Below are 18,581 nucleotides of genomic sequence, written 5' to 3'. Positions count from 1 at the left end.
CTCCTCCTCTAACCTCGACTTACCTCCAGTCTCTCCGACTCCCCCAATCTTGTTAGCCACTAAACGGCTCAGCAAAATGGATCACTCAATCCACCTAACTATCCCATCTTCGTTACTCCTCATACTAAATGTCTCTGCTCTACCATATCGAACATCGCCGTATGTAATACCGCTGTATATAATTCACAGGAAATATAACCTCATTACAAATGTAATTTTGCTATAAAAACAACTTCACTGTAAATGTAGCATCGCTAAAATGTAACTTCGCTGTAAATGTACAGTCTCTTCATCTGTTAACCGCATAGAACTTCCATGGTAATGCGGTATACAAGAATAAAGGTATTATTATTATTATACAAATGGTTATGCGCAACTGGAAGAACTGGGATCGCCTTAACTTGAATTTTTGGTGGGCAAATTTATGTTTAATTTATAGATTTGAAAAAATGAACGCAGATATACTGGGTCATACTAAGAGATTTAAGTTAATTTGGGGCCCTTTGATATCTTTTATGGATGCGTTGTAATTGTTTTTTCCTTTGATCCTATTGGTATATTGCACACACACCCAGGGGGAGGGAGGGTGGGAGAGGGATATTTCTGTCATGGTTTCATTCTCTTACAAGGTATTGGTTGGGTGGGGGTTTTTTTGTTGTGGGAATTTTGATTGATTATAAATGCATATATAATTGATGTTGTTTGTGTAGATACTGTACTGCATTTTTGTTAAATTTGGAAAATCAATAAAGATTTAACACACACAAAGTGTTATCTTTGGTGTACCAGATCTTGTATCAATCTGCACCCTGTTGGTTTCAGCCTCTCTGGGAGGTTTATAGGTTTATAGCAGAGCTTGAGATTAGTAGCACGAACAGCTGAGAACGTAAGGTATGTGACAATGAAACTGGAAATGTTCTCACTTGCGGGCTTTCTTTTTGGAAGAAGCTTACTGGTCAACTGAGACTATGTCTGGATCATTACAGCTTTATGAAGTTGCTGAAAACTAAGCTGTTTGTAGATTTTTATTTCTGATCTACTTCTTCTGAATTTGCTCTGGTTCCTCTGTTATGTTTTGTTTTATGATGATATTGAAGTTTTTAAGGTTAGATTTTTTTTTTCGGGGAGGGGGGGATTTGAGTGTGTAGAGCAGGGGTGCCCATACTTTTTTGGCTTGCAAGCTACTTTTAAAATGACCAAGTCAAAATGATCTACCAACAAAATAAATGCAAACATATATTTAGTTATATACCGTGGGCCCCAAAAAACGCACTAGGGTTTATTTTTTTCATGTACACAATCATGTCTCCCTTCCTCTTTCCTTTCTCTCCCCCACATGTGCAGCATCTTTCCTCCCCTCTCACCCATCCCCTTGTGCCTTCCCTTTGCAGCATCTTTCTATCCCTCCCAACCCTTGTGCAGCAGAACCATTGAGCGGTCCCCCTGCATCGCCCCTCCCGCCGTGCAGCTGAACCCCCGCTGACCCTCCCATCCGAACCCCGCTGACCGTGAGACCTACATACCTCCCTCCAACACTCTAAAGAAGCTGTGTCGTGGTCTTCTCCTGCTGGGGCCTTCCATGTGCTGTGTTACTGATGACATCATCAGTGATGTGGCAGAGGGAATGCCCTGGTGGGAGAAGGCTGCAAAGCAGCTTCTTTAGAGTGTTGGAGGGAGGTATGTAGGTCAGTGGGGTTTGGATGGGAGGAAGAGATGGAAAGATGGGAGGGTCAGCGGGGGTTCAGCTGTATGGGGGTGGAGGGGGCTGCTCAAGGGTTCTGCTGCATGGAAGGGCGGGATAGAAGTGATCGACTCGCATTGCTTTTGTGACTGACCAGTAGATCGCGATCGACGTGTTGGGCACCCCTGGTGTATGATGTGTATTTGTCAATTGTATGATTCACGTTTATTATTATGTGTGTTGTTACATGGAATCCGATGAGACTTCAGGCGGTATATACATTTTTTAAATAAATAAATAAAGGATGGTTCATGGCACTACATGAACTCTGGTAAGTGACATATGCCCAAACAGGAGCCACTGCTACCCAATAAGAACATAAGACTTGCCATACTAGGATCCTTTTTCCAACAGTGGCCAACCCAGTTCCCAAGTACCTAGCTAGATCCCAAGGAGTGAAACAGGCCTGTAGTAAATAATGTCAGGTAAGGGACTTCTGCTCAATCCACAGATTACTGTCACTTCCTGGATAATAAGGACTCTCTGTGCTTATGTCCTGATAGCCATCGTTTCCCCCGAGAGGCCAGTCATGCATTGCTCCCATACCCTCCACCCTGAGGCTTAAGTCAAAGACTTCCATTTCTAGAAAACTCTTTCCTCTAAAGGGTGCCTAGTGCATTGATCATTCTGTGTGCTCTTTGAATGTCTCTTGCTTTGTTGCCTTGATTGCTTTCCATAGGCTTCTGTCCACAGTGTATTAGAATGGATTATGTTACCTTGTACTACAAGAACCTAAATTGAATTATCTTCTTCCACTCTTTAACTCTGCATTTCGTAACTCCTTCCTGGCTTTGCTGTATTATTTTGCCACACATTTCATTATCTCACCTTGCTTTTTATCCCATTACCTGAGCTGGCTGGCACTTCTATTTTTTTGTTTATTTTATAATATTCTGTACTACATTGAATCTCCTGAACTTGGTGTATTACATTTGTAAGCTACATAGCAATACAGTAGATAGCAGCAGCTAAAGACTAGTCTTGACCACGTAGTCTCCCCAGGTTTTTTGTCCAGCCACTACTGACTACCTGCAGGATATTTCTTCTCCTCAAGCTCAACATTTTACATTTATTTTATATACCACCTATCAATGGAAGTTGTGTTTACCTCTTTCCCCATTTGTCCTGGGGCAATGAAGGATTAAGGGACTTGCCCAGGGTCACATGGCACAGCGGAGGGCTTGAGCCCACTACCTCAGGGTTTGGAGGTTGTAGCTCTAACCGTCGGGCCATTCCTTCCTCCCTTGACAGATGAACATGTTACGTGTCATACTCATTCCAGCACCCATAGAAACATAGAAGATGACGGCAGAAAAGGGCCATAGCCCATCAAGTCTGCCCACTCTAACGACCCCACCCCCTTGAATTTACCCCCTAGAGATACCACATATGTATCCCATTTCCATTTTTACCCCCCTAGAGATCCCACATGTGTATCCCATTTCCTTTTAAAATCTGACACGCTGCTGGCTTCAATCACCTGAAGAACTTCCTGGTGTCGCCATGAAATTTCCCACCCCTGATTTTCAGCGGATGCCCTCTTGTGGCCGAGGGACCTTTAAGAAAGAAGATATCATCCTCCAGCTCAATACGGGCCAGAACTGTTGAGGAATGCAAAGAATTGCAAAGCGACCTGAACAAGCTGAGTGAGTGGGCAAAAAAATGGCAGATGAGCTTCAATGTGGAGAAATGTAAGGTCTTGCACATAGGGAAGGGGAACTCCATGTACAGCTATACGATGGGAGGGAGGGTACTCGGGAAAGGCAGCCAGGAAAAAGATCTGGGGGTATTGGTAGATAACACAATGAAGCCGGCGGCACAATGTGCAGCGGCCTCAAAAAAAGCGAACAGAATGTTGGGCATTATCAAAAAAGGTATCACTACCAGAACAAAAGAAGTTATCCTGCCACTGTATCGAGCAATGGTGCGCCCACATCTGGAATACTGCGTCCAATACTGGTCGCCATACCTCAAGAAGGACATGGCAATACTCGAAAGGGTCCAGAGGAGGGCAACGAGGATGATAAAGGGTATGGAGAACCTTTCATATGCCGAACGGTTAGACAGGCTGGGGCTCTTTACCCTGGAGAAGCGGAGACTGAGAGGGGACATGATAGAAACTTATAAAATCATGAAAGGCATAGAGAAGGTGGAGAGGGACAGATTCTTTAGACTAGCAGGGACAACTAAAACAAGAGGTCATTCAGAAAAACTGAGAGGAGACAGATTCATAACGAATGCAAGGAGGTTCTTCTTCACTCAGAGGGTGGTGGACACCTGGAACGCGCTTCCCGGAGAGGTAATAAGACAGAGTACAATTCTGGGGTTCAAAAAGGGACTGGATGACTTCCTGGAAGCGAAGGGGATAACAGGGTACAGATAGAGGTTTACCGTACAGGACATTGAGCGAATAGGGTATGGATATTTCAGGTTAGGTAGGGAACACTTTCAGGTCATGGACCTGGGGGGCCGCCGCGGGAGCGGACTGCCGGGCACGATGGACCCCTGGTCTGACCCGGCAGAGGCAACGCTTATGTTCTTATGTTCTTATGTCTCCTCTCTCTCTCTACGTTCCTTGCAATTTATTCAGCCTTTCCTCATACGGGAGGTCTTTTGAGTCCCGAGACCATCCTGGTGGCCATTCGTTGAACCGACTCAACTCTCAGCACATCTTTTTGGTAATGTGGCCTCCAGAATTGTACACAATATTCCAGATGCCTATGCCGTGTCTTATATCGAGCTTTGAAATAATCCACACAGTTACTAAAAGTAGCTCCAACCTGCAGCTACCAGTGTCCCCATAACCTTGCGGCTGATATCTGCTGGTTTCTAGCCCATTTGTGCTTCTGTTATCCTTATCTAGTTTTCTCTTCATCATATGGGAGACCACTGAATGTTAACATCATTAGAAGCCATGCCAGTGAATACTCCCAGGCCCTCGGCTTCTGTGAGGTGTTGTGGCTGCAATGTTAAGTCACTTGAATATGTATCAAGTTCAATATCTTCTTTCCAATGGTGATCAATTATTCTACCCCAAACAAAAAATTGTAACTTTTATCTTTTTCTTCCCAACTGTATGTTTGTTCAAGTTAAATGTTCTTTTGTTAAAATGTTAACCCCTTTTTACTTGTTATATTTTTACTATGTACATCGCCTAGTGATTATAATAGGCGATTAATCAAATTGTGTTAATAAACTTGATAAACTTGATGAATTCTGTGCTGCTTACCCTGGGTATAAGAAGTAGATTCTCTCCAAGTTTATGAGCTTTTCCTCTAAACCAAGCTACACAAGGAGATTTTACTGCATCCTCTAGCAACGGGTTCCAGGATTTAATTTGAAATCTGCTGCTTAATAACTTCTTGGCATGTCCTCTAGTCTTTGCAATTTTTCACATTTATCTATTGTTCTCCAGTCGGAATTTTAGAGACCTCTTAGCTGTCTCTCCTCCAAGCTGAAGATCTCCCACATCCCCAGCCTTTTCTCCTACATGAGCCATTTTATCATTTTGATTAGCCTTTTCTAATTCTGCTATTTCTTTTTTTCAGCATTGGACACAGTACTGAAAATGTAGTCTCTTCCACACTGAGCAGAAGATTTCAAGGTGTGGTCTAGGATGACTTTCCTTGGTGGAACGTGGCTTATTTTTGCCAGTCTGCATCACTTTGCACCTGTCCACTTGAATTTCAGTTGCCATCTGGCTGCCCAGTGTCCCCGTCTTGCATGGTCCTCCTGCAATTTCTGACAATCTGCTTGTAATTTAACAACTTGGCATTTTTAATGGACTGATTTGATTCATTTCTTAATTAGCCTTTGAGGGCCAAGATGTCTCATTAGGAAATGCCATACACTGAGTTTGCCTGGGTTGGTCACTGGAGCTTATTACGCCTAGATCTCAGTCTTACTTGATGGATTTAGTTCTTCTCCATTTAACTAATATGTTGGATGCCACATGTGCGATTTTAATCCTTCAGTACTGAAGTTCATTTTCCAGATCTTTGACTATTCTTCCAGCTGCTTCTGGATGCCACTTTTTAAAATCTAATCTAAGATTTCTGAGTCGCACCATGTCTAAACAGGTTCAAGGCGACTTAGTGTAGTACAGGATGCCTTACTGGATAAGACCAAAGGGGAGGGCCGATGTCAGCATTATGTGCCCTCCAGGTAGCCCGAAATTCCGTGATCAGAAGTTTGTTACGGCTGGGAAGACGTGAGCACGTGACAGTGTTATGTGAGCTTGTATTGGTTGAGGTTGATGGATAGAATTCACTTTCAGCCAGGGGTGTCAAAGTCCCTCCTCGAGGGCCGCAATCCAGTCAGGTTTCCAGGATTTCCCCAATGAATATGCATGAGATCTATTCGAAACAATGAAAGCAGTGCATGCAAATAGATCTCATGCATATTCATTGGGGAAATCCTGAAAACCTGACTGGATTGCGGCCCTCGAGAAGGGACTTTGACACCCCTGCACAATCTGGACCCCAAACATCTCATTGAGAGCGTTCCGCCACGTCTTCTTCCATCTGTCAGGCAGCTGAAAGTGACAGTGTCTAGAGACAGTCGATTTCATTGCATAGGGCCTAGGGAATGGCAGCAGAATAGAAAGAACTTTAAAATACTGTTGAAGAGGCATCTTTTTTGCCAGACGAAATGTTGTTAATGAAAAGGAGAAGAAGATCATAAGATGCTGGTCGCCTGTGTATTTTATGGTTTGTACTTCTTGTATTATGAGAGTTTTTGTATAGTGGAAGTATATATTGTCGATGGTATATGTAATGTTATAGTTTTTGTATGTAACTTTGTAACCTGCCCTGGGTAAGGGCAAGATATAAACAAACAAACAAACAAACTCAGTAGCCCATTCTCACGGTGACCAATCCAAGTCCCTAGTACCTGGCCCAAACCCAAGGAGTAGCAATATTCCACGCTACTAATCCAGGGCAAGCAGTGGCTTCCCCTATGTCTTTCTCAATAACAGACTATGGACTTTTCCTCCAGGAACTTGTCCAAACCTTTCTTAAAACCAGCTACGCTATCCGTTCTTACCACATCCTCTGGCAACGCGTTCCAGAGCTTAACTATTCTGTAAGTGAAAAAAAATTGCCTCCTATTGGTTCTAAAAGTATTTCCCTGTAACTTCATTGAGTGTCCCTTAGTCTATGTAATGTTTGACGGAGTGAAAAATCGATCCACTTGTACCCGTTCTACTCCACTCAGGATTTTGTAGACTCCCTCAGCCGTCTCTTTTCCAAGCTGAAGAGCCCTCACTGTTTTAGTCTTTCCTCATACGAGAGGAGTTCCATCCCCTTTACCATCTTGGTCGCTCTTCTTTGAACCTTTTCTATTGCTGCTATATCTTTTTTGAGATATTGTCTTGAATAGGGATTTGTATATGACAGGGAATAATTCTAACTCCTGGTCAAATCCTTAATCCTGGGTCTTCTAGACTACTGCAACATCCTCTACCTACCATGAACCGTCGGCATGATAAAACCATTACAGACTGTACAAAACATAGTTTCATCGTTTATTTAAAATTTGATTACACGCCTATCAAAATTCTAGGCGAAAACATAGCCCTCTGACTGATCTTTTCACTAAACAGATATGACCGCTTTTCCACAACATACCTAGACTCACACTGGCTCCTTATGAAAGCATGAATATTGTTCATATTTTACCGTCTACTATTCAAAGCCTTAAATGGTGCTGCCCTCACCTACCTGAATGAACGCCTCACCTGGAACAACTCAACCAGGCCAAGAAGAGCTCAGACTCCATTTACTCACCCCCCAATCAAAGGTACTCTGAGCAAAAAATATACGATGGCTTACTAGCAACTCAGGCAGTGAAAGTTGACCACCACTGCTCCAAGCTACTGATAGCAACAACTGATTACAAATAACCCTGCTATTTAGAAAATTAATGCAGAACTGTAATCTCTCTCTATTCCTGTTATTGGCACAAACTATCACAGCACTGTATTTTTTCTCTGTTCCTTTAGCTAGTATGTTACCCCGTAATTCTTCTGGTAATGTAATCCACCTAGAACTACAATGTTAAGGCAGAATATAAGTCACTAATGTAATGTAATCTTTGTACCGGTATATGCAAATATAGTGTTTGTGTTTCAGGCCTTTTGTTGTCCCCTAATGCATCTACCACATTTCCTACTCCTGTTTCTTTTGCATAGCCCTATTCACCCCCCACTGTTGGAAAGAGCCTCACTAGGTAATCCCAGAGATACAAACTCAGGGAGCCACGATGAATCCTGCTTCTCCTATACTTGGTCAGTCTGATAGAAGCCAATCTTCAACAACCAATAACCGACCCATATTCCCCCTGGTGCACTGCCAAACAAGGACACAAACCCCACCACACCATGGTAAACCGCTTTGTTATTGCCTAAGGAGGGTGGTATATTAAATAAATCTGTTGTCCAAGGATGTGGTAATAAAAGGTTTGGACAGGTTCCTGGAGGAAAAGTTCGTAGTCTGCTATTGAGATAAACACGGGGAAGCCACAGCTGCCAGGTACTTGTGACCTGGATTGGTTGTTCTGAAGCTTTTTCTTTGCTCCTGAAAGACTGATTTCAGTGTTGCCTTTTAGATAAGTGACGTTATTGGAAGAGGCTTGTGAAGCTGAAAGGGTTCTGGGGGACCTGAGGAAGCCAGTCCTCCCCAGGGCTCTGCTGTTCGCTCCCACATGAAGCTTTAGTGATTTTTTTCTAAGTTCAACCTATGATTTTATCCTTTTCTGTTTCACAATTGAATAAAGGACTGAACCATCTCCCCCCTCCTTATCATCCTTTGCTGGTAGCATTTCCTATTGCACAGTAGAGATTTGGTGACCGACTCTTTTCTAATTAAAACATGCTGTGAAAAGTCAAGCTGGCTCTAAAGAGACCCCAAATTGTCTCCATATTCCCAGCTCACACCAGCAGTGCTCAGAGAAATTATGAGTGGCCAGCTACAGGCAGCTGCCTACAAAGACCAGCAGGAGGAACATCTTTTCTTCTTTGTGTATAGAAACTGAAAAGCAAGTCTTCCGTTACCTGTTGGTGGGAATACGGCAGAGAAGGAATCTGTCGAAAGAAGCAGTACCAAGAGTCTACAGTTCAGGCTTTCTCAGTGGGATATAGAAACACACAAGCGTAGCCTTCAGAGGTCAAAGTCTGATAAATAACAGTAATTGGAAACCCTGAATCAAAGTAGAACAACAATGGATTTTTAACTGTTGCATTCTCGTGTGCACAACTTGGGCAATTCTAGTGAACTTGACATTATGTACAAAAAAATACAGTGGTGAAAATAAGATCAAAAGAAAAGAAGAGCATTCTTTGAGGGATTGGTGCTCCAGCAGGATCCTTCAGAGGTGAATTTTGAAGGGCTGGGGTGGGAGAGGTGTTGTAACATAAGAACATAAGAACTACCATCTCCAGATCAGACCTTCGGTCCATCAAGTCCGGCGATCCGCACACACAGAGGCCCAGCCAGGTGTACACCTGGCATAATTTTAGTCACCCATATCCCTCTATGCCACTCATAAGGAGATGTGCATCTAGTTTGCTTTTAAATCCTAGAACGGAGGACACCAGCAGCAGGCAAAGAGAGAGAGAGAGAGAGAGAGAGAGGACACCAGCAGCAGGCAAAGAGAGAGAGAGGACACCAGCAGCAGGCAAAGAGAGAGAGAGAGGACACCAGCAGCAGGCAGAGAGAGAGGACACCAGCAGCAGGCAAAGAGAGAGAGAGAGAGAGAGAGGACACCAGCAGCAGGCAGAGAGAGAGGACACCAGCAGCAGGCAAAGAGAGAGAGAGAGAGAGGACACCAGCAGCAGGCAGAGAGAGAGAGAGAGAGAGAGAATGACAATGGAAGCAGAGGGAAACCAGAAAATGAGCTTTCCATTGTTCTGCACAGACTGTCATATGTATGACTAGCTCTCCTCGGGGAGTCATATGTATGCGGTCGGTGCCAGGAGCTGGAAAGCTTGAAGAAGGAAGTAAAGCGACTAGAGGATAAGATACAGGAGCTAGAAGGACTTCACACTACAGAGGACCCAATCAGGACAGCTATAGACTTCATGAATGAGAGACACATTGAGGAGGAGGTGAGGGAACTCGAGAAAATCATTGAGGAAGCCTACAGGAGGAGAGTGGAAGAAAACGAACTTAAAATGAACGATTAAGTTACACCAACACCAACATGGAAGGGAGAACAAGAAGCAGATGACCTCATAGAAGACACCCACAGAGGAATATCACACGAGGGGAGAAAATTGCTAGTCGATGCCCAGGAGAGGAAGCAGCGAAGCACACTGAGGACATTGACCTGAGACCAAAGCAAAACTTAAAGAAGGGCAGATGTGAAAAGGCAGGAGGAACTAAAATCAATAAATGCGTAGATGAGGAGATGGTGTGAGGAAGAAGGGTTCCACTTCGTGAGGAACTGGACAACGTTCTGGGGCAAGAGCAAGCTCTACAGGAGAGATGGACGGCATCTGAGCGCGGCGGGAACAAGACTTCTAGCAAACAACGTCAGGAGAGGAATAGAACAGGCTTTAGACTAAGAAGAAGGGGAAAGCCGACAGTCAACCAAGCGTCGATGATTCAGAAGAAGGTATCCCGTGAAGATACCGAGGGGAAAAAAGGCTGGGAAGAAACAATGGACAAATTACAGGAGTCGACTAACCCCGAAGAGGAGGTTAGAAGAATTGTAACAAAAGAGAAGAAACTAAAGACCGAAGCACTGGGAAAGGAAATGAAGACAAGAAAATACCAGGATCTAAATTGCATATATACTAATGCAAGGAGCCTAAGAAACAAAATGGGGGAATTAGAAGCCATGGCCAATGCAGAGGACATAGACATCATTGGAGTCTCTGAAACGTGGTAGAATGAAGAAAACAAATGGGATACAGCACTGCCGGGGTACAAGCTCTATCGCCAGGACAGGTCAGGACAGAAAGGAGGTGGAATAACCTATAAAAGAAAGCATACAATCGACAAAAATGGACACAGCAGAGACGACCAACAAGCTGGAATCGCTATGGATTAAAATACTGGGATGGAACGGGCCTGAAATAACGATGGGCCTATACTATCGTCCACCCGGGCAAACCAGAGATATCGATGAAGAAATGGAAGCTGAGATGAAGCGAGAATGCAAAAGTGGTAACACGGTTATTATGGGAGACTTCAACTACCCCGGGATAGACTGGAGTCTTGGAAGCTCAAAATGCGCTAGGGAGAGAGAATTCCTGGAGGCTATACAAGATTGTTTCATGGAGCAGCTTGTTAGAGAACCAACGAGAGGAAATGCCACTCTGGATCTAATCCTAAATGGGTTAAGGGGACCTGCAAAGGAAGTAAAGGGAGTGGGACCGTTGGAAAACAGCGATCATAACATGATCAAGTTCAAGGTTGAGGTAGGAATATCGAAAGGAAAGAGAACCATAGCGACAACTTTCAATTTCAGGAAAGGAAGCAATGAGGGAAATAGTAAGGAAGAAACTTAGAAACACTTCCAAAAAATGGCAAATGATAGAACATGCCTGGTCTTTTCTCAAGAACATGGTGAGCGAGGCGCAAAATCTGTATATCCCCAGATTCAGAAAGGGGTGCAAAAAGAGTCGAACAAAATACCCAGTGTGGATAACTAAAGTAGTGAAGGTAGCGATAGGCAATAAGAAAAATTCATTCAGGAAATGGAAAAAGGACAAAACTGAGGGGAACTGGAAAGAGCACAGGAAGTATCAAAAAGAATGTCACCGAGTGGTTCGAAAAGCCAAAAGAGAGTATGAAGAGAGGCTAGCCAGGGAAGCATGAAATTTCAAACCGTTCTTTAGATATGTTAAAGGGAAGCAACTGGCTAGGGCGTAGGTGGGACTGCTGGAAAACGGAGACAGGAAGGGAGTGGTGAAGGAGGAGAAAGAAGTGGCAGAAAGACTTAACGTTCTTTTCGTCTGTATTCACAAACGAAGACACATCCAACATACTGGAACCTGAACAATTCTTCAATGGAAATCAAGCAGAAAAATTAACATCCATGGAAGTGAGCCTTGAAGATGTACGCAGGCAGATAGAAAAACTAAAAACTGACAAATCCCCGGGTCCGCACGGAATCCATCCAAGGGTTCTGAAGGAATTAAAGGAGGAGATAGCGGAACTACTGCAGCAAATTTGCAATCTATCCCTGAAAACAGGCGTGATCCTGGAGGACTGGAAGATAGCCAACGTTACGCCCATCTTTAAAGAGGGATCAAGAGGTGACCCGGGAAATTACAGACCGGTGAGTCTGATCTCTGTTCCGGGGAAAATGGCGGAAGCACTGATAAAAGAAAACATCGATGAACATTTTGAAAGAAAAGAACTTCTGATAACCAGCCAACATGGTTTCTGCAAGGGGAGATCATGCCTAACGAACTTATTGCACTTCTTCGAAGGAATTAACAAACGGATGGACAAAGGAGACCCCATAGACATCATATATCTAGATTTCCAAAAAGCCTTTGACAAGGTGCCCCATGAACGCCTACTGCGGAAACTGAAGAACCATGGGGTGGAAGGAGATGAACATAGATGGATAAGAAACTAGTTGGCGGGTAAGAGAGAGAGGGTAGGAGTGAAGGGCCACTACTCGGACTGGAGGAAGGTCACGAGTGGAGTCCCGCAGGGCTTGGAGCTCGGGCCGTTGCTATTTAATATATTCATAAATGATCTAGAAACAAGGACGAAGTGCGAAATAATAAAATTTGCAGATGACACCAAACTATTTAGTGGAACTCGGACTAAAGAGGACTGCAAAAAATTGCAAAGGGACTAGAACAAACTAGGAGAATGGGCGACGAGATGGCAGATGAAGTTCAACGTTGAGAAATGTAAAGTATTACATGTGGGAAACAGAAACCTGAGGTACAACTATATGATGGGAGGGATGTTATTAAATGAGAGTACCCAAGAAAGGGACTTGGGGGTAATGGTGGACATGACAATGAAGCCGACGGCACAGAGCACAGCGGCCGCTAAGAAGGCAAACAGAATGCTAGGCATAATCAAGAAGGGTATTACAACCAGAACGAAAGAAGTTATCCTGCCATTGTATCTGGCGATGGTGCATCTGGAGTACTGCGTCCAATATTGATCGCCGTACCTTAAAAAGGACATGGCGTTATTCGAGAGGGTTCAGAGGAGAGCGACGCGTCTGATAAAGGGGATGGAAAACCTTTCATACGCTGAGAGATTAGAGAAACTGGGCCTCTTTTCCCTGGAGAAGAGGAGACTTAGAGGGGATATGATAGAGACTTACAAGATAATGAAGGGCATAGATAGAGTAGAGAGGGACAGATTCTTCAAACTTTTGAATAATAAAAGAACAAGAGGGTATTCAGAAAAGTTGAAAGGGGACAGATTCAAAACGAATGCTAGGAAGTTCTTCTTTACCCATGTGGTGAACACCTGGAATGCGCTTCCAGAGAGCGTAATAGGGCAAAGTACAGTACTGGGGTTCAAGAAAGGATTGGAAAATTTCCTGCTGGAAAAGGGGATAGAGAGGTATAGATAGAGGATTACTGCACAGGTCCTGGACCTGTTGGGCCGCCGCGTGAGCGGACTGCTGGGCACGATGGACCTCAGGTCTGAACCAGCAGAGGCATTGCTGGACAGAGATGGACAGGAAGGACAGAGATGGTCATAAAGGTGGAAGAGTAGCTCTCTATGTAAAGATCAATATCCAAGCGACCGAAATGCAAGGGACCTGGGGAGAGGACGAAGCGATATGGATTGCTCTGAAAAGAGAAGATGGAACTTCTATCTACGTGGGTGTAGTCTACAGACCTCCGACTCAATCGCAGCAAATTGATAAGGATCTGATTGTGGATATCCAAAAGTTTGGAAGGAAAGAGGAGGTTCTGCTGTTGGGAGATTTCAACCTGCCGGATGCGGACTGGAATGTTCCGTCTGCAGAATCGGAAAGAAGTAGGGAGATTGTGGATGCCTTTCAAGAGGCTCTGCTCAGACAAATGGTGACGGAACCCACAAGGGAAAAAGCGATATTGGATCTGGTCCTCACAAATGGAGAGAGTATCTCTAATGTTCGAGTGGTTGCTCACCTGGGTAGTAGCGATCATCAAACGGTTTGGTTTGATATAACGGCTAAAGTGGAGAGCGGCCGCACGATACTTAAAGTCCTAGATTTCAAACGTACGGACTTTAATGCTATGGGAGAGTACCTGAAGAAAGAGCTGTTAGGATGGGAGGACATAAGAGAAGTGGAAAGACAGTGGTCTAAGCTGAAAGGAGCGATAAAAATGGCTACGGACCTTTATGTGAAGAAAATCAATAAAAACAAGAGAAAAAGGAAGCCGATATGGTTCTCCAACATAGTGGCTGAGAAAATAAAGGCGAAAGAGTTGGCGTTCGTGAAATATAAAAAAAACCAAGACGAGGAGAGCAGAAAGGACTACAGGGTGAAACTGAAAGAAGCCAAGAGAGAGATACGTTTGGCGAAGGCACAGGCGGAAGAACAAATGGCTAAAAATGTAAAAAAGGGAGATAAAAATTTTTTCTGATATATTAGTGAAAGGAGGAAGATAAAAAATGGAATTGCTAGGCTAAAAGATGCTGGGAACAAATATGTGGAGAGTGATGAGGAGAAAGCAAATGTGCTAAACAAATACTTCTGTTCTGTGTTCACAGAAGAAAATCCTGGAGAAGGACCGAGATTGTCTAGCAAAGTTACACGGGAAAATGGAGTAGATTCTGCGCCGTTCACGGAGGAGGGTGTTTATGAAGGTGGACAAAGCGATGGGACCAGACGGGATCCATCCCAGGATACTAAGGGAGCTCAGAGAGGTTCTGGCGAGTCCTATTAAAGACTTGTTCAACAAATCTCTGGAGACGGGAGTGATTCCTGGGGATTGGAGGAGAGCGGATGTGGTCCCTATTCATAAAAGTGGTCACAGGGATGAAGCAGGAAACTACAGGCCGGTGAGCCTCACTTCAGTTGTTGGAAAAATAATGGAAGTTTTGCTGAAAGAAAGGATTGTGTACTTCCTTGAATCTAATGGGTTACAGGATCCGAGGCAACATGGCTTTACAAAAGGTAAATCGTGCCAAACGAACCTGATTTAATTTTTTGATTGGGTGACCAGAGAGCTGGATCGAGGACACATGCTAGATGTAATTTACTTGGATTTCAGCAAAGCCTTTGATACAGTTCCTCATAGGAGGCTGTTGAACAAACTTGAAGGGCTGAAGTTAGGACCCAAAGTGGTGAACTGGGTCAGAAACTGGCTGTCGGACAGACGTCAAAGGGTGGTGGTTAATGGAAGTCGTTCGAAGGAAGGAAAGGTGAGTAGTGGAGTCCCTCAGGGATCAGTGCTGTGGCCAATCCTGTTCAATATGTTTGTGAGTGACATTGCTGAAGGGATAGAAGGAAAAGTGTGCCTTTTTGCAGATGATACCAAGATTTGTAACAGAGTAGACACCGAAGAGGGAGTGGAAAAGATGAAAGAGGATCTGCAAAAGTTAGAGGAATGGTCTAATGTCTGGCAACTAAAATTAAATGCAAAGAAATGCAGAGTAATGCATTTGGGGATTAATAATAGGAAGGAACCGTATATGCTGGGAGGAGAGAAACTGATATGCACGGACAGGGAGAGGGACCTTGGGGTGATAGTGTCCGAAGATCTAAAGGTGAAAAAACAGTGTGACAAGGCAGTGGCTGCTGCCAGAAGGATGCTGGGCTGTATAAAGAGAGGCGTAGTCAGTAGAAGGAAGAAGGTGTTGATGCCCCTGTACAGGTCATTGGTAAGGCCCCACTTGGAATATTGTGTTCAATTTTGGAGACCGTATCTGGCGAAGGACGTAAGAAGACTTGAGGCGGTCCAGTGGAGGGCGACGAAAATGATAGGAGGCTTGCGCCAGAAGACGTATGAGGAAAGACTGGAAACCCTGAATATGTATACCCTAGAGGAAAGGAGAGACAGGGGAGATATGATTCAGACGTTCAAATACTTGAAGGGTATTAACGTAGAACAAAATCTTTTTCAGAGAAAAGAAAATGGTAAAAACAGAGGACATAATTTCAGGTTGAGGGGTGGTAGATTCAAGAACAATGTTAGGAAATTCTACTTTACGGAGAGGGTGGTGGATGCCTGGAATGCGCTCCCGAGAGAGGTGGTGGAGAGTAAAACTGTGACTGAGTTCAAAGAAGCGTGGGATGAACACAAAGAGTCTAGAATCAAAAAATAAGATTAAATATTGAACTAAGGCCAATACTGGGCAGACTTGAACGGTTTGTGTCTGTATATGGCCGTTTGGTGGAGGATGGGCAGGGGAGGGCTTCAATGGCTGGGAGGGTATAGATGGGCTGGAGTAAGTCTTAACAGAGATTTCGGCAGTTGGAACCCAAGCACAGCACCGGGTAAAGCTTTGGCTTCTTGCCCAGAAAGAGCAAAGAAGAAAAAATTAAAAAATTAAAATTGAATCAGGTTGGGCAGACTGGATGGATCATTCGGGTCTTTATCTGCCATCATCTACTATGTTTACTATGTTTATGTTCTTACCTCCTCTGGGAGAGTATTCCAGGTGTCCACCACCCGTTGTGTGAAGCAGAACTTCCTCATATTTGTCCTGGACTTGTCCCCCTTTACCTTCATTCTGTGTCCTCTTGTACGTGTCGAATTGGACATTGTAAATCATTGTTTTTCCTGCTCTATTTTGTCGATTCCTTTCAGTATTTTGAAAGTCTCGATCATATCCCTTCGCAGTCTCCTTTTCTCAAGGGAGAACAATCCCAGTCTCTTAAGTCGTTCCTCGTATTCCAAGTTCTCCGTACCTTTTATTAGATTTGTTGCTCGTCTCTGCACCCTCTCCAGCAGTTTTATATCCTTCTTTAGGTTGGGAGACCAATGTTGGACGCAGTATTCCAAGTGTGGTCTGACCATTGCCCTATAAAGCGGCATTATAACTTTCTCCGATCTACTCGTGATTCCTTTCTTTATCATGCCTAACATTCTGTTTGCTTTCTTTGCTGCTGCCGTGCATTTCAGGGTCCTATCTATCAGTACACCTAGGTCCTTTTCTTGTTCGCTATTACCCAGAATTGCACTTAACATTCTATACTCGTGTTTCTTGTTCTTTCTGCCTAAATCAGTGAGTGCAGTCTCTCAGAGGAAGTGTGGGAGTGTGGTGGTCTCTCTGAGGAGGTAGAGGGGTTGAGGAGAGGTGTGGGAGTGTGGTGATCTCTCAGAGGAGGTAGAGTGGTTGGGAGGGGAGTGGGATTGGGAGTGCAGTCTCTCAAAGGATGTGTGGGAGTGTGGTGGTCTCTCTGAGGAGGTAGAGGGGTTAAGAAGAGGTGTGGGAGTGTGGTGATTTCTCAGAGGAGGTAAAAGGGTTTGGAGGGGAGGGGGAGTGCAGTCTCTCAGAGGATGTGTGGGAGTGTGGTGATCTCTCAGAGCAGGTAGAGGGGTTGGGGAAGCGTGTGGGAGTGCGGTCTCTCAGAGGATGTGTGGGAATATAGTGATCTCTCAGAGGAGGTAGAGGGGATGGGAGGGGAGGGGGATGGGAGTGCAGTCTCTCAGAAGATGTGTGGGAGTGTGGTGGTCTCTCAGAGTAGGTAGAGGGGTTTGGAGGGGAGCGGGAGGGGGAGTGGGAGTGCAGTCTCTCAGAGGATGTATGGGAGTATGGTGATCTCTCAGAGGAGGTAGAGGGGTTGGGAGGGGAGGGGGAGGGGGAGTGGGAGTGCAGTCTCTCAGAGGATGTTTGGAAGTGTGGTGGTCTCCGAGAGGAGGTAGAGGGGTTGAGGAGAGGTGTGGGAGTGAGAAGGGGAATGAGAGTGCAGTCTCTTAAAGGATGTGTGGGAGTGTGGTGATCTCTCAGAGGAGGTAGAGGGGATGGGAGGGGAGGAGGAGGGGGAGTGGGAGTGCAGTCTCTCAGAGAATGTGTGGGAGTGTGGTGATCTTTTAGAGGAGGTAGAGGGGTTTGGAGGGGAGTGAGCGAAAGAGGGGGAGGGAGAGTGCAGTCTCTCAGAGCATGTGTGGGAGTGTGGTGATCTCTCAGAGGAGGGAGAGGGGTTTGGAGTGGAGTGGCAGTGGGAGGGGGAATGGGAGTGCAGTCTTTCAGAAGATGTGTGGGAGTGTGGTGATCTCTCAGACGAGGTAGAGGGGTTTGAAGGGAGTGAGAGGTGAGGGGAGTGAGAGTGGGAGGGCGAATGCAGTCTCTCAGAGGATGTGTGGGAGTGTGGTGGTCTCTCAGAGGAGGTAGAAGGGTTGAGGAGAGGTGTGGGAGTGCGGTGATCTCTCAGAGGAGGTAGAGGGGTTGGGAGGGGAGTGGGAGGGGGAGGGGGAGTGCGAGTGCAGTCTCTCAGAGGATGTGTGGGAGTGTGGTGATCTCTTGGAGGAGGTAGAGGTGATGGGGAGGGGTGGGGAGAAGGAGGGGGAATGGGAGTGCAGTTTCTCAGAGGATGTGTGGAAGTGTTGTGATCTCTCAGAGGAGGTAGAGGGGTTTGGAGGGGAGTGGGAGTGGGAGTTCAGTCTCTCAGAGGATGTGTGGGAGTGTGGTGAATTCTCACAGGAGGTGAAGGTATTGGGGAGGGGTGTGGGAGAGGAAGGGGGAGCGCTTCCTCTCAGAGGATGTGTGGGAGAGTGGTGGTCTCTCCGAGGAGGTAGAGGGGTTGAGGAGAAGTGTGGGAGTGGGAGGTGGAGTGGGAATGGAGTCTCTCAGATGATGTGTGGGAGTGTGGTGATCTCTCAGAGGAGGGAGGGGGGTTGGGAGGGGAGGGGGAGGGGGAGTGTAGTTTCTCAGAGGATGTGTGGGAGTGTGGTGATCTCTCAGAGGACGTA

The 18,581-nt window shown here is 45.2% G+C and overlaps 1 protein-coding gene across 1 annotated transcript in view; it reads right to left on the bottom strand.

Annotated features, from left to right (window-relative positions):
* Nucleotides 1–8,839, bottom strand: part of LOC117357382 (bifunctional heparan sulfate N-deacetylase/N-sulfotransferase 3-like) — a 278,317-nt gene extending 269,478 nt beyond the window's left edge. Inside the window, exon 1 of the mRNA XM_033937877.1 lies at nucleotides 8,796–8,839. The gene's annotated coding sequence lies outside the window, so the exon portion shown is untranslated. The remainder of the gene's footprint in view (nucleotides 1–8,795) is intronic.
* Nucleotides 8,840–18,581: the final 9,742 nt, after the last annotated feature.

Source organism: Geotrypetes seraphini, chromosome 1, assembly GCF_902459505.1.
Source record: "Geotrypetes seraphini chromosome 1, aGeoSer1.1, whole genome shotgun sequence".
Classification (NCBI taxonomy): domain Eukaryota; kingdom Metazoa; phylum Chordata; class Amphibia; order Gymnophiona; family Dermophiidae; genus Geotrypetes; species Geotrypetes seraphini.
The sequence above is the reverse complement of the archived record's forward strand: the minus strand, read 5'-3'. Positions and strand labels throughout refer to the sequence as shown.